Raw genomic sequence first — 13,361 nt, forward strand, 5'->3', positions numbered from 1 at the left:
CCATCTGAGATCCACGGGGGGAGTGGGATTGTAGGCCGGTCCACAGGCTCCGGGGTGCCCCACGTCGAGGTAAGCAAATGGCACGTCTCACTGCAGAGCCGCGCCAAGCAGAGATGGCTGGCCTGCCTTCACTAAGCCGGCCGTCTCTGCCCCCACCCGATAAAATGGAGGCAGCTCTGTTGTGGGCGCCTAGCCTGGTGTGGTAGGTGGGAGCCAGGTGGGCGGGGAGCAGTTGGGCTTCGCCCCGCAAGTGGGGCTGGGCTGGTGGTGACTCACAGAGCTCGCAGAGTTTGGCCAGTCTGGCGCGTTCCACTCTGTTTCTGTGTCGCCTTTGCTGGCTTACTTGGCCTTTGTTGTCTCGGGCTGCTCGCTCGTACCCACAGCAGGGCTTGGGCGCTCTCAGGAGTCTTCTGCTCTGAGGAGTCTTCTTTTGTGTCGGCCCTAAAACCTTGAACTGTTGTTGCTTGTATTTCGTTGTAGGATCGTTGTTGAAAGATTTATTCGTTTTTTGTTGCTCTTGGAAATGCAATTAGTACTCTGGTATCACAGCGCACACTTCTCAGGATCACGCTGTCTCCTGGCACGGCCGCTCCATACCCGTCGCCATCTTAGAATCTACCAACCAAAGACTTTATAACACACCTTACATGCATAAGTTTTCTCTTCAGTGTGACTTCTTTCATGCACTTGAAATGAACCAAAATGACTGAAGACATTACCACACACCTTACATTTATAATAGCCACCTTCAGTGTGTGTTAACATATATCTTCGAATGCTTCTGAGACAAATGAATACTTTCCCCCATTCCTTACATTCACAGGGCTTCTCACCAGTATGACTCATCTTATGATATTGAAAGGAAATAGAACAATTGAAGGCTTTGCCACATTTCCTACATTCATAGCGTTTTTCTCCAGGGTGTGTTCATTCATGTCTTTGAATAGAACTGAAATAAATGAAGGATTTCCCACATTCCTTATTCACAGGGTTTTTCTCCAGTGTGAATTCTTTCATATATTCTAACAGAACTGGAATATCTGAAGGCTTTACCACATTATTTACAAGCATAGCGTGTCTCTCCCATGTGAGACCTTTCATGACTTTGAAATGCATTGCGAAAACCAAAAACTTTCCCACAAACCTTACATTCATACGATCCATCTCCAGTGTGCAGTATCATGTGTCTTTGAATGCTTTTCAGAGAAAGAAAGGTTTTCCCACATTCCTTTCATAGGGCTTCTCTCCAGTGTGAGTTCTTTCATGTGCTTGAAATGAACCAAAATGACTGAAGACATTACTACACAACTTACATTTATAAGGGCCACCTTCAGTGTGTGTTAACATATGTCTTCAAATGCTTCTGAGACAAATGAATGCTTTCCCACATTCCTTACATTAATAGGGCTTCTCACCAGTATGAGTCATCTTATGATATTGAAAGGAAATAGAACAATTGAAGGCTTTGCCACATTTCTTACATTCATAGGGTTTTTCTCCAATGAGAGTTTGTTCATGTTTTCTAACAGAACTAGAACAAGTGAAAACTGTACCACAATCCTTACATTCGTAGGGTTTTTCTCCAGTGTGAATTCTTTCATGTATTCTAAGAGAACTGGAACATCTGAAGGCTTTACCACAGTGTTTACGTTCATAGGTTGTCTCTCCAGCGTGAGACCTTTCATGACTTTCAAATGCACTGTGATAACCAAAGGCTTTCCCTCACACCTTACATTTATATGGTCCATCTCCAGTGTGCAGTATCACANTTCCTTACATTCACAGGGCTTCTCACCAGTATGACTCATCTTATGATATTGAAAGGAAATAGAACAATTGAAGGCTTTGCCACATTTCCTACATTCATAGGGTTTTTCTCCAGGGTGTGTTCATTCATGTCTTTGAATAGAACTGAAATAAATGAAGGATTTCCCACATTCCTTATTCACAGGGTTTTTCTCCAGTGTGAATTCTTTCATATATTCTAACAGAACTGGAATATCTGAAGGCTTTACCACATTATTTACAAGCATAGCGTGTCTCTCCCATGTGAGACCTTTCATGACTTTGAAATGCATTGCGAAAACCAAAAACTTTCCCACAAACCTTACATTCATACGATCCATCTCCAGTGTGCAGTATCATGTGTCTTTGAATGCTTTTCAGAGAAAGAAAGGTTTTCCCACATTCCTTTCATAGGGCTTCTCTCCAGTGTGAGTTCTTTCATGTGCTTGAAATGAACCAAAATGACTGAAGACATTACTACACAACTTACATTTATAAGGGCCACCTTCAGTGTGTGTTAACATATGTCTTCAAATGCTTCTGAGACAAATGAATGCTTTCCCACATTCCTTACATTAATAGGGCTTCTCACCAGTATGAGTCATCTTATGATATTGAAAGGAAATAGAACAATTGAAGGCTTTGCCACATTTCTTACATTCATAGGGTTTTTCTCCAATGAGAGTTTGTTCATGTTTTCTAACAGAACTAGAACAAGTGAAAACTGTACCACAATCCTTACATTCGTAGGGTTTTTCTCCAGTGTGAATTCTTTCATGTATTCTAAGAGAACTGGAACATCTGAAGGCTTTACCACAGTGTTTACGTTCATAGGTTGTCTCTCCAGCGTGAGACCTTTCATGACTTTCAAATGCACTGTGATCTGAAGGCTTTACCACAGTGTTTACGTTCATAGGTTGTCTCTCCAGCGTGAGACCTTTCATGCCTTTCAAATGCACAACCAAAGGCTTTCCCTCACACCTTACATTTATATGGTCCATCTCCAGTGTGCAGTATCACATGTCTTTGAATGCTTTTCAGAGAAAGGAAGGTTTTCCCACATTCCTTACATTCATAGGGCTTCTCTCCAGTGTGAGTTCTTTCATGTATTTGAACAGAACTGGAACTGATTTACTACATTCATTACATGCATACAGCTTCTCTCCACTGTGAATGCTTTCATGCTATTGCAGAGAACTAGAACTAAAGGTTTTACCACACTGTTTACACTCGTAGGGTTTCTCTCCAGTGTGTGTTCTTTTATATCTTTGAAATGCACTGGGAAAACCAAAGGCTTTCCCACATACCATACATTTATAAGTTCCCTCTCCAGTGTGCACACATGAGGATGTCTCCACACACACGGTTTTCACTTGGCATAACTCCAGGAAGAGTTTTCTTGCTCAGATGACAATCGGGAACCTGGCTGACAGTTTCTTCAAACTGTCCTCTTCACTTTCACAGACTCTCTCTACGACATAATTCCTGTAAAAATTCAGAGGCACATTATTAAAGATTTGTGAATTAATAATTTCATATTTCTTGATAGGTTTTACACTTATATCTTTAACATCATCAGTGAAATCATAGGCTTTATGCACTGTCTGAATTCTTTCAACATGCATGGACTGAATGCTCTACATGATGGTTCTACCACCATGTAATCAAATCAGTGATATTCATATGGGGTCTCTTAATATTGTGGGCAAGAGAACTATTTTGGAAATGCGGAATGTCAATGTCACAATGAACTATTTTATTTTTTGTGAGAATTTTCTAAATATAAATAAAATTGAACTTGGGCTTATTTGTTTTGTTTGCTTGTTTCTAAATTTTCTGTCATTCTAAGATTCCCTTGAGGGGCAATGCTTTCTTTTGTGAGTGCAAATTACCTAAGATTTGTCCTGGGATTCTTATACTGATCTTCAATGTTCTGGTCTTCCCATTTTTTCCTAAGTGTAGACCCCCCAAAATCATTATGAATATTACAAAATTACAGAAAAATTACTAGATTCTAGGTCCACGGTTCACTGTGACCACATCTGATAATTCTCCATTGTATTCTCTTACCAAGTTGGAAATCAAAGAACAGCACTGACGAGAAAGAAACACATGTTCTCTCACACTTGCTGACTAAGTGAAATAATGTTGTCAAACTTATCTATAGAGTCCAGGTTCCAGAAGGTTTCTAGCATCACATCTCTGTAAAGATTCTTCTGGGACGGATCCAGCAAAGCCTACTCCTCCAGGGTGAAGTTCACAGTCATGTCATCAAAAGTCACTGAGTCCTGAAACACCCCATGTCTAGAGAAGGAAGGTTGAGACAGACAGCATGGGGGATCTATACTCTAAGATATTGACAGGATGCTGTGGTCTCCAAACATTTATTTCATGACTTGATCATCAGACTCTCACTCTGTCTACAATCACTTACTCCCACATACAAATTCTGATGTTAAAATTGAGCTATGGGGTAAAGCAACAGCAGAACAGAAACATACCTCTCATTTTTGCATCCAGAGAGTAACATGTACTGATGAGTCACCCCTACTGTCTCTTAGTACAGTGGGTTTATTCCTGACATAAAGTCCTCCTACCTAGTGTGCAGAAGAGAATTAACATTAACAGTCCTGACTATGTATCCTTAGAAATGCTTGTTCACAGTGTTTGACCTTTGAAAGTATCAGATCTGGGTTTTGGGAGGGACCCCATAGACCCAACTGATAAGAGAATCATTATACACTGGAACAGACACCCGCAAGGAAGCAGGACAGGTATAGAAAAACCTAATTTGTAATTGATGAATTGCTGAAGACTGACTGTGGTCAAGTTAGAGATGTAAAAACTACAGTTGGCTCAATCTTATGGGGTTCCAATTAATTTGTATGATTTACCTCCAGAAACCAGTTCTCACAGGGAAGCTCCCAGCAGGAGAAGGGAACAAGTAGCCATTTTGACAGATGAACACCGAAATCTGTTCTTCTCAACACAGGTGAGTGGTGAGGATAAGTACTCATGACAGTCACAACCCAGGGACACAGGCTTCTTAAATGAGACCAAGTCATGGGTCCATGCAAAGCTCCCCTTCACCCCACACTTTACTGACACATCAACAGGGCTCTTCTAATAACAGCAGAACTTAAACAAATGTACTGCACACCTCACAATTTATTTAAGAGTTCTCTAGGAGTCCACCAACAAGTAAATAACACTGATTAAGTGAAAAAATTTCTAGAAACACATAACCTACCAAGACAAGTAGTAAAGAAATAGAAAATCTGAACAGATCTATAACTAATAATGATATTGATGCAGTAATTGACCCCACCTCCAGCCCCAACAAATAAAAGCCCAGGAGCAAATAGTTTCACTGCAAAAATGTACCAAACATTTTAGGAAGAATTAACAGCAATCCAATAAGAAGATTTTCCCCTAAGATCTGGAAAAAGACAAGGATGTCCACTTGCTCCACTCTTATTTAACATAGTACTAGGAATTCTAGCCATGCAAAAAGGAAAGAAAAAGCAATAAAGGACATCCAAATTGGAAAGGAGGAAATCAAACTATCCCTACTGGGAGATGCCATGATAATGCACATAGAAAATCCTGAAGACTACACAAAAATAACACTAGAACTGATAAATGAATTCGGTACAGTGGAAGGTTACAAAATCAAGCACACACAAAAAAATCAACAGCCTTCCTAATGCCATAATAAAATAGCTGAACAAGAAAAAGAAATCAACAAAGTAATCCAATTCAAAATAGCTGTCAGATGTATGAATTGCCCAGGAGAAAATTTAACCAAGGAAGTAAAAGATCTCTATAATGGAAACTATAAAACATGGGTGAAAACAAATGAAGAGAAAACAAATAAATGGAAAGATATACCACATTCCTGGGAGGGAAGTATGGACATCATCAAAACGTCCATGTTACCGAAAACGATCTACATATCCAATGCATACCCTATCAAAATACTGATTTTTCCCAGAAAAAAAATTTTAAAAAAATCTTAACAGTTGTATAGAACCACAAAAGTCCCTGTATAGCTAAAGCAATTGTCAATAAAAAGAACAAAGTTGCAGGCATCATACTTCCGGACTTCAAAATATACGATAGAGCTATAGTAACCAAAATACCATGGTACTGGCATAAAAGTAGACAAATGGACCAATGGAACAGAATGGAGAATGCACAGGAAAAAATCCACACCTTTACAGCCAACTGATTTTGACAAAGGTGCCAAGAATATATAATGTGGAAAGGACAGCCTCTTCAATAAATGGTGCTGGGAAAACTTGATATCCACATGCAGAAGATTAAAAGTAGACCCCTATCATTCACTATCCACAAAAATGAACTAAAAATAGGTTAAAGACCTAACTTTTAGACCCCAAACCGTGAAAATAATGGGAGAAAACATAGGAGAAACACTACGTGACATGGGAGTGGGAAGCACTTTTTTCAGCAAGACTGCAAAGGCACAGGCAACTAAAGCAAGAATACACAAATGGGACTACATCAAACTAAAAAGATTCTGCACATCAAGGGACACTATCAATAAAGTAAAGAGACAACCTACAGAACAGGACAAAGTTTTTGCGAACTACACATTAGACAAGGGGCTATATACCCAGAATATATATGAAACTCAAGTCAACAGCAAAAACAAAAATAAAAACAAACAAACAAACACAAAAAACAACAAAAAACCAATTAAAAATGGGCAAAGGACCTGAAAAGACATTTCCCAAAAGAAGAAATAAAATGTCAAACAAGCATGTGAAAAAACGCTCAAAATCACTAATCATCTGGGAAATGCGAATAAAAACCACATGAGATATCATCTCACTCCGGTTAGAATGGCTATTATCAACAAAACAGGAAGTAACAAACACTGCTAAGGATGTGGAGAAGTGGGAACCCTCCTACATCATTCATGGAAATGTAAATTGGTACAACCATTGTAGAAAACAGTACTGAGGATCCTCAGGGAGTTAAAAATTGGTCTACTTACGACCTAAGTATCCCACTAATGTGTACATACCTAAAGGAAATGAAATCAATATGCCAAAAAGACACTTGAATTCCTTTGTTCATCCCCAAACTATTCACAATAGCCAAGAGATGGAATAAAACTGAATGCCCATCAATTAATAAATGGATTAAAAAATTGGTACATATACACAATGGAGTACTATTCACCTATAAAAGGGATATCGTATAATTTCTTTTTTTTAAAGTAACTATTTGTGTAATTTTATTCTACTATTATTTTTTAATTTTATTTTGTCAATATACAAAGTGGTTGATTATTGTGGCCCATTACCGAAACCTCCCTCCCTCCTGCCTCTAGACTCTCCCTCTGAACAACCTCATATCTGTTCACTTGTCATATCAACTTCAAGAAATTGTAATTGTTGTCTCTCCCCCCCCAGTTTATTAGTGTATTTATTTATTTATTTTTAGCTCCCACAAATAGGTGAGAAAATGTGATATTTCTCTTTCTGTGCCTGACTTGTTTAACTTAATATAATTCTCTCTAGGTCCATCCATGTTGTTGCAAATGGCAGTATTTCATTGTTTTTAATAGCAGAGTAGTATTCCATTGTGTAGATATACCACAGTTTCCATATCCACTCATCTGATGATAGACATTTGAGCTGGTTCCAACTCTTAGCTATTGTAAAGAGTGCTACAATGAACATTGGAGAACAGGTATACCATTGACTTGATGATTTCCACTCTTCTGGGTATATTCCCAGCAGTGGGATAGCTGGGTCACATGGTAGATATATCTGCAATTGTTTGAGGAACCTCCATACCATTTTCCATAGAGGCTGCACCATTTTTCCATCTCAACAACGTATGAGATTTCGCTTTTCTCTGCAACCTCGCCAGCATTTATCATTCATGGTCTTTTGGATATTAGCCATCCTAACTGGGGTGACATGGTATCTCAGTGTGGTTTTGATTTGCATTTCCCAAATGCTGAGTGATGTTGAGCATTTTTTCATGTGTCTGTTGGCCGTTTGTATATCTTCCTTTGAGAAATGTCTATTTAGCTCTTTTGCCCATTTTAAAATTCAGTTACTTGTTTTTTGTTGTAATGTTGTTTGAGTTCCTTGTATATTCTGGATATTAATCCTCTGTCCGATGTATATTTTGCAAATATTTTCTCCCACTCTGTTGGTTGTCTTTTAACTCTGATAATTGTTTCTTTTGCTGTGCAGAAGCTTTTTAGTTTGATATAATCCCATTTGTTTATTTTTTCTTTGGTTGCCCATGCTTTGGGGGTCGTATTCATGAAGTCTGTGCCCAGTTCTACTTCCTGAAGTGTTTCTCCTACGTTTTCTTTAAGAAACTTTATTGTTTCAGGGTGTATATTTAATTCTTTAATCCATTTTGAGTTGATTTAGTATATGGTGAGAGTTAAGGGTCTAGTTTCATTCTCCTGCATATGGATACCCAGTTCTCCCAGCACCATTTGCTGAAGAGGTAGTCCCTTCCCCAGTGTAAACGCTTGGTGCCTTTGTCAAAGATCAGATGGCTGTAGGTGTGTGGGTTGATTTCTGGATTCTCTATTCTATTCCACTGATCAGTGTGTCTGTTTTTATGCCAGTACCATACTGTTTTGGTTACTATAGCTTTGTAGTATAAAGTCAGGTAGTGTTATACCTCCAGCCTTTTTTTTTTTTTTTTTTTTTTGCTCAGAATTGCTTTGGCTATGCGTTGTCTTTTTTTTATTCCATATAAATGTCTGAATAGTTTTCTCCATTTCTGAGAAAAATGTCATTGGAATTTTGACGGGGATTGCATTGAATTTGTATATCACTTTGGGTAGGATGAACATTTTCATGATGTTGGTTCTTCCAATCCAAGAGCTTGGGATATGTTTCCATCTTCTGTCCTCTTTAATTTCTCTCAGCGGTGGTTTGTAGTTCTCATTACAGAGATTTTTCACATCCCTGGTTAGCTCAATTCCTAAGTATTTTAATTTTGGTGGCTATTATAAATGGGCAGGCTTTCCTGATTTTTCTTTCTGCATTTTCACTATTGGAGAGTAGAAGTGCTACTGATTTTTGTGTGTTGATTCTGTATCCTGCTACTTTGCTGAAATCATTTATCAACTCCAAGAGTTTTTTTGTAGAGACTTTAGGCTGTTCGATATATAGGATCTTGTTGTCTGCAAACAGGGAGAGTTTGACTTTGCCTTTTCCAATCTGGATGCCCTTTATTTCCCTCTCTTCTCTGATTGCTCTGGCTAATACCTCCAGTACTGTGTTAAATAGGAGTCATGAGAGTGGGCATCCTTGTTTTGTTCCTGTTCTTAAGGGAAAAGTTGCTTTTCCTTATTCAGGATGACATTGGTGGGTTTGTCATATATGACTTTTACTGTTGAGATACTTTCCTTCTCTACCTAATTTGCTGAGAATCTTTATCATGAAGGAATGAATTGCTAAATCACATTGAGATATCTTCTCACCCCAGTTAGACTGGGCATTAACAAATGCTGGTGAAGATGTGAGAAAGGGGAACTGTCCTACTCTGTTGTTGGTACTGTAAATTAGTGAAGCTGTTATGGAAAACAGTATGGATGTGCCTCAAAAAACTACAGACAGAACTACCATATGATCCAGGAATCCTGCTGCTGGATATATATGCAAAGGAATGAAAATCATGTTGAAGCTGTACTCCCATATTTATTGCAGCTCTATCTACAAAGCTAAGAGTTGGAACCAACCTAAATGTCCACCGACAGGACTGGATAGGAAAAATATGGTATATATACACCGTGGAATACTACTCTACCATTCTCAGCAACATGGAAGAGCTCGCAGAAAATAGTGTTAAGTGAAATGAGGCAGGAGCAGAAAGAGAGGTACTGCATGTTCTCACTCATAAGTGAGAGATAAAAAAAAGAAAGAAAGATGCAACGATCACAATAATTCCTTGAACTTTCAAAAAGAGAGAATGGAGCTGAGGTCACCAGGGTTGGGAAAGGGGGGGGAGGGGCAGTCAGGGAGAAATTGGTAAAGGGCCACAAAACAAGTGTACACTGTGTAGTGACAAAATTAAAGAAATGAAATAAAATAATTTAAAAAGAAACATAGTTAATTGTATCTGTGCGTTACAGCATTGAATATCGATGCCTATGTGCATTATATGATACTGGAGAAGGGCCAAGCCACTGATCCAACTTTGCAGTGCTTCCACCAGGCGGAGCTGCCAGATGCAGCCTTGGTCTCTCCACCTTATTCCCCGAATTAAACTCACGTTGTTCTGTGTGACCCCAGCTCGAGGTCCCGATCTCTCTGGGAACACGGAAGCAGCAATAGTGGATCTTTCTTCCTAAGTCCTGGCTCCATTTCTTGGCTCAATGCTTGTCCCTCTGATATTCCTTCCTGGTTTGGGCTGTGCCAAGGAAATATCTCATGAGAGGATATCTGGGAGGCCAGCCTACTTCTTCCAAATTCTGGGTCTTCTGATGTCCCAGTAGTGTGGAGCTTAGAGGAAAGGGTTACCTGAACCCTCAGTCCAGGCTGGCATCTATCCCCGCCAAGTTGGTGGGTCCAGCTCCTCCCTGGCCTTTCCTTACAGCCTGCATCCCATGACCCAGCCCCAGAGCAGTGGTTTTGAGATGCCTCCAAGCCCTTCATAGACTGGCCCGTGCTGACTACCCAGCCTCCCCTAATTCCATTCCAGGCACTCCTTGGTGCCCTGCTCATGCTGGTTCCTCTGAATGGATGCCTTCCCTGAATTTTATTCCCGGGGTCTCTTCCTGCTCCTTCAAAACTCCATGCAAATGTCACCTCCCCCATTCACCCTGCTAACCTGTGGGGACTGATAGCATCATGCACGATCTTCATTCATTATTTTCTTCTGTGTGTGTGTGTGTGTGTGTGTGTGTGTGTGTATAAATATATAATATTTCTTATGTGCAGAGACTGTTGTAGGCACTGGGAAGACAACATAAACCTACTGAGATGCCATCCCTGCTATCAGGATTTATAGTCTAGCAGGGGACACAGATTCATAACCAGGCAATGACAGCACTGCATGATAGGGGACCCCCAGCGGAAGCTCACGATCAGAGAGGCACCGGACTCAGCCCAGGACAGGGGAGTCATGGAAGACCTCCTTGAAGAGGTGACATATGATCTGAGACCAGTTAACTGAGGCAGATGGAGTGAGGGGTGCACAGGGATCTGGGGTGAGAAAGAGTCTGCACATATGAGGAACTGAAAATGCTCCAGTCTCATTTTAACCTAGTGATTAAAAAAGGGACGGGTGCTGGAAGTGGGGCAGGGAGTTGAGAGAGGAGATCTGAGAAAATAGCAAGGGCCACACTCCACAGAGCATTGCAGGCTCCAGTGAGGGATCTGAGTATGAGGAAGCCATGCCTTGGTCTAGGCAGGGGGAGGATGTAATCTGGTTCATTTAACAAGATCAGTCTGGTGTTGTGTAGAAGGTGCACTGTAGGAGTTAGAGCTGAAGAAGGATGGCTTGTATAGGGAACCCCAGAAATTCACACACGTCTGGATCTTCAGAATGTGATCCCATTTGGACATGCAGCCTGTGCACATTTAATTAGTTAAGATCTTGAGATGCTCTTGGGTTTAGAACCCACTCTAAACCGAATGACCTGTACCCTTATTAGAAGCAGAGAAGACACACAGAGACACAGAAAAGAAGAGCATGTAAAGACAAAGGCAGATATTGTAGTGATGTGTCTATAAACCAAGGAACCACCAAGGACTGCCCGTAGCCACCAGAAATCAGGAAAGAGGTATGGAGCAGATTCTCCCTCAGAACCTTCAGAGGTGAACAACCCTGCCAACACCTTGATTTTGGACTTGTGGCCTTAAGAACATGACAAATACATTTCTGGTTTTTTTTAAGTGACCTAGTTTGTGGTAATTTCTTATGGCATCCCCAGAAAAGGAATTCTGGGACTGCTGCTGTCTTCCAGGTCAGAAGTGTCTGTACCATGCTGGGGGCCTTGGCGATGAGAATATGGGAAATAAGCATGTGGGGATGGGAGAAGGGCTGGACATCAAGCTCCATTCTGGCCCAAGAGCCAGGAAAGCCTGGCACCTGGAAACCTCACCCCGAGCTTCCAGGCTGGAAGAGTCAGATCTCGTACTGTCTCCTCCTTCCCTGTCCAGTCTTTCAGCCCTGGATAGCCTGCGTCCTGGGCAGAGGCCGCACTTGAGGGAGTCTCACTCTTTCCCTGCCCCTCTGTTTCCCACAGAGCCTGCGACAGCCGAGTCCCTGTCCCTCTTACAGACCAGTCCCTGCAGCGGGACCCAGGACTTTCTGACCCAAGTGGGCCTGCACCTGCTCCTGGATAGTGTGCCTCCTAGAGAGACCTCCTCTCAGAAAGGCCTTGGAGTAGCTGTTTGGGGGTTTCATATAGAGCTTGGACTTTCAGGGTGTGTCCACACATTAGTCTTTCCCAGTGAGGGAAGGAGCCCTGCTCGGGTGAGAAGGGGAAGGGCACAGGCCTCCTTTTTTGTTTCCTCCCTGGTCCAGGGCCTGTTCCAGTCCTCGTTCAGAATTCCCAGGGGGCAGGCTTGTTATTCCCTTCCCTCAGCTTAACAGTCCTCTTTGGCCTCAGAAGAGCCCGGCTCTGACCTGGGTACAGACGGCCATTGGGGAAGGTTTAGGGCTGCACGTACAGCTGTGGGCTGATTCCAGGGATGCCTGATGCACTCTGAAGACTCCCCAAGGCCTCCACCCACCTCCTGGGTCCTGGGGATGTCCTGCCCACATCCCACACTGGACTCCCCTGACATTCCTTTGGAATGCGTGGCTAGAAAAGACACAGATGTACCTTCCATCCCCTCATCACTATGTGGGTGAAGGGAGCTTGGGTCTCCTCCAATAACCCCTCAGGATAGCTTTGGAGGCAGCCAAAAGAGGTGAGTGTCCAACCTGGGCTGCTTTTCTGGAGGAGGCAATACAAGCACCGGGTCTGGGAAGGGTTGGGGATAATTGGAGTGTTGGGTTGTGGATCTTGAACAGGGTTGAACAATGTCTGAGGACAGCAGGCCCTTTGGGGTGGTGTCTCACTGCAGAATCTTGCACCCAGGATAGCCAGTAGGCAGAGCTGAGATAACAAGGAGAAATACTGACCTAGAGACAAATTTAGGTAAAAGGTTTAAATCAAATTTTGAAAATATATTTATCAAAACTTTAGAAAATTTAAGTCACGTGAACCTGAAAAGTATACTTATTTATTTAATGAGCATGCATTAAGTATAAGCCAATTTGGTACCTTGCACATAACGCATGCATTAAGTATAAGCCAATTTGGTACCTTGCACATAACACGATTACACATACAGACATGAACATATAGACATAACATACAGCTTACACATGCATATATGCAGCCATAAACAACAAGAACAAACAAGGATCTTAATAGGTTTTGTTCAAGATGTAAAAAAAAAGCTCACTAGTAAAAAGGACAATCAGGTTTAGATTGTGGGGTTTTTTAAAAAAGACTTATTGGTGAGTCCTCACCCTGCCTTAAAGAAAGCAAGATAACAAATTTACATTGTAAA

General features: G+C 41.3%; 1 pseudogene; it reads right to left on the reverse strand.

Annotated features, from left to right (window-relative positions):
- Window positions 1–798: 798 nt before the first annotated feature.
- Window positions 799–13,361, reverse strand: part of LOC103581599 — a 15,390-nt pseudogene continuing 2,827 nt past the window's right edge.

Source organism: Galeopterus variegatus, unplaced genomic scaffold, assembly GCF_000696425.1.
Source record: "Galeopterus variegatus unplaced genomic scaffold, G_variegatus-3.0.2 Scaffold13439, whole genome shotgun sequence".
In the NCBI taxonomy this organism is placed as follows: domain Eukaryota; kingdom Metazoa; phylum Chordata; class Mammalia; order Dermoptera; family Cynocephalidae; genus Galeopterus; species Galeopterus variegatus.